Source organism: Lampetra fluviatilis, chromosome 2 (assembly GCF_964198595.1).
Source record: "Lampetra fluviatilis chromosome 2, kcLamFluv1.1, whole genome shotgun sequence".
Lineage (NCBI taxonomy): Eukaryota > Metazoa > Chordata > Hyperoartia > Petromyzontiformes > Petromyzontidae > Lampetra > Lampetra fluviatilis.
The window spans coordinates 13,723,457-13,727,481 of NC_136276.1; positions in this window are offsets into that span (position 1 = coordinate 13,723,457).

The following is a 4,025-nucleotide window of genomic DNA, read 5'->3' on the forward strand; positions in this document are numbered from 1 at the left end:
CGTCAGTAATGCAGGGAGGGACTGGGTGGGGAGGGAGGGGCTGGGTGGGGCTGGGTGGGGAGGGGCTGGGTTTGGAGGGAGGGGAGGGGCTGGGTGGGGGATGGGGCTGGGTGGGTAGGGTGGAGAGGGGCTGGGTGGGGAGGGTCTGGGTGGGGTGGGGCTGGGTGGGGAGAGTGGGGCTGGGTGGGGAGGTGCTGGGTTTTGAGGGAGGGGAGGGGCTGGGTGGGGGATGGGGCTGGGTGGGGAGGGTAGAGAGGGGCTGGGTGGGGAGTGGGGCTGGATGGGGAGGGGCTGGGTGGGAGGGGTGGGGCTGGGTGGAGAGGGGCTGGTCACCCCGTGGTGCCCTAATAAAACTCAACGTTTAACCTACTCACGCCGGCTTGTGCCCACCCTCACAGTCGGGCATATTTGCGGAATAGACCACGCCACCGTTGACCCTGGCCATTGACCGAGCAACCCAACGTTCCTACCAGCTCCCTCCGCAGGAATGTGTTTGCCTCGCACATTTTGTATTATTTGGTACCCCGGGGTACCGCCGTAAGGATCATTTGGCCTTTTAACAAGACTATGAGCGAGCACTTTAAGGCTGACACGGCACAGGATGCAGACCAAAAATAGAAATGCACTCTTACGCACGTAAAGATATTCCCCCACGCACACTTAACACACACTCGAAAATGTACACACATTCCACTCTCACAAATAAAATACACGCAAATTTCACTTTAAAAAGACACACATTAACAAACGTGTACAATGCACAACTCACCTCAGCTCATTATATGAAGATGCACGAAGAAATTGCACCACGGGCGGGTTAGGATCACACAGGGGACTTGATGCAACTGCAGTCATGTTGCATGAGGATTCTATTCCTGGCAGCTGATTGGCTGGCTAGCGGTGGGGGGTGGGTACAGGGCACTCGTCGACTTACGAACTTACGAACATTCGACTTACGAACTTTCGAACATACCTCTGAAACCTAACTCCATAATCTGTCAAGCCATACGGGTTACCCGTATTCTTGTAGAGGGGAAATTTTCAGGTCCACACGGCATACAGCCGTTTCAATACGGGCAGCAAAGTTGTTGTTTTGTCTATTTGTTTGTGTTTCTCCCTTGTTATGGGACTTTGTAGGATTTATAAGGGCACAGGGTGACCAATAATGTCTGCATTTGCCTGTAATAAGGCACTGATATGTGGTTGACAGGTATGTAACTCGTTCCTAAGTAGAGGAGTCCCTGTACGGCTGAGTCGGCAAAAAACGGGCACTCCTTGCGAAGCAGCGCGTACGTCGAATTGTGCTGTACGAAGCACATTTTCTCCATTGACACGCATGTTATAAAGGGAGGGGGGGGGGAGTGCGTTACCGAAAAACATTTTTAAAAGTAAAATTTAATTTCACTATTTTAGCCCCGGGGTTTACAAAATTCGTATAGCTATTATACTTAATAACATGAACATTAGAAAAATATATTGTTTTATAGATATATGTATTTATTATTTTATTATTTCCCTTCTACGTGACTTTACCGAAAGAACCAAGAAAAATAGTTACGAGTTTACTAACAAATAATGACGATTACAATTATTACTTACAAAGATGACGGTTTAAGGAGTAATTTCAGGGCTTCTTGACCTCTTCCGTGGACTGCTTGCAGCAGCAGCACACGTGATGCTAACAAAGGCAGCAGATCTACAATGGCTATGCCCCGACCGTGACATTGGACGCTGCCATGATGCGGTGACGCCATCAGAACGTTTTTTTCTTAGATTATTTTCATTGAATATTCTTTTTTGGTATAAAAAAATCAAAATTTATAATTGTTTTTTCTGTTTCTTGAGCGCGTAACTGTAAACACCACAGCGTGTGAAGTATGTCCCTAAAAGATGAATCGCGAAACTGATAATTCAAGTTGTGGTGGGGGGAGGGCATTACACGCGATCTTGATGCCTATGCAAATCGCTGCTTGGTAGGATTTGCACCGTTTTTTTTTCTGTACTCAGGCCCCTGATTAGTTTCTGAGATCTGATGAGATCTGGCACATTCCGAGTAATTTTTAAACGCATTAAATTAAGTTTTTGCGTATAAAACACAAACTGCAGTTATGAAGTGAAAGTGAATGATTTATTCCACAATTTAATCTAACAAAACCTAGTGATATTTCTGGCATCAAGGAAAAAAACTTACAAAACATTTTTCAATGCAAAAGATGTTAAATAAATACAAATAATTGTGTAACCAGTCATATTTGGCCAAACCCAGAGTACAAAAATATAACCAATATACGTACCTATACAGTTGCCTTACCTATGTAAACGAAGCTACCTCTGCTGAAATCATAACTTGTATTGTTCTTGACTTGCATCCAATGCGAAGCAAATTTCCTTAATAGCCACCGTTCTTGAACTAAAATTCTGACGAAGTTTCAAAACTCACTTGTGGTATATCGCTAAGAAATGACAGATTTTGGTTTTTTAGCAGTTGTGGTGACAATGAGCATGGTGGATTGACAGATAGTTGGTGTTCCATGAGTTAACACTGCATCAGGGCACGGGTGTCGGTGACATTGGCCACTGCGAGACAGTGTCCAGCTGCCATGGAATGTTTTACTCTGGACAGAAAAGCAACATTAAACAAGGCTGCAGGGCACACACAAGCCATGCAAAACACCACACGTCATAGTTGTTTTGTTTAAGAAAACACTACCGCTACCTCTAAAACCACAGAGCTTTTAGCTGAAGTGATTTACGCCGTCCTCTAACAGTACGTAACTATTACATTTGAACATCATGCTACTCCCTAAAGCATTTGCTAACATGTAAATCAGACAAGACGGTTACAATAGTTTTACTGTTAACAGCTGCCACTAATCACTTCCACATTTTTCTGTAACAAGAGGAACATAAAATAACAAATAAAACAGTAATAATATCCAGTTTTCCTGCAGTTTCGACAGCTGTGCAGGTGGCAGGAACCATCCATTAGTGATCAGGACACCACAGTAAGCAAGAGGCACCTCAATTTTCAACCTGCAGAATGTGCTACCATTCATCTTCAGGAAGGAGCTGATCAACTTGGGTAGATGCATACTCGCACGCATTTAAAAAATGATATTGACCAGGTTATTGGGGTCAAATTTTATATTGTTTTGGAAAAACCTGCACTCAATCATGTCCAACTTCTCCCATGGAGCCCTATGGATTACAAAATATTCTATCATCCCAGCCTTCAAGTATTCAACGGTATTTCCCCACCTTCATCTCAACAATTCATGTGATGGATCAACAAACTTACGGTATTACGGTCTATGGCACACTATTAAAACGGGTAAAACAGTTAAGTGCTGACTCGTATATACTGGCAAGCAGTATACTAAAATAAGTCACGGTATGCTGCATACAAGTTATATTTTGAATGATGTTGACTTCAAGAAAAATAAGTGCAACTTGTGAAGGTTACCAGTCTTGCCCAGCATGCTTTAAATAATGCTGACATATACAAAGTAGCAAATCTTAATTTGATCACAAGCAATCACTCATTGGTCTGAATGATAGCTCAGAACCATCAGTGAAACAGTACACAACTCCAAGATATATAGCAGAGGGAACCAGTGTGATAGAAATGTTTTCCACAGTGAATGCAAATGATATTCACGACATAAAATAGTCGACCTTATCTCCACTAACGCGAGTTCATTGATGTTAAAAATTAAACCAAGCCTCCTATCAATACTTTAAATCAATATATTTTTTCAGTGTATTGATGCCAATAAATATGGAGAGCAAGCCTAATATAAGTTAGCATGTGCCTCTGATCACCCAATTAGGGGAACAAACACATCTAAAACTTAAGACGTATTTATTTGTATTGTTTTTAGTAGTAAAAGTTCCACAGAATATGAATGGCACAGGTAATTTATCACAGTGGTTCAAGCCAACCAATCACATTTTTTCAACAGCTGGCAGCCAGATTGTTTTTTTCTAAATAAGCATACCGTGACTTAAATATAAAGAATGGCTCA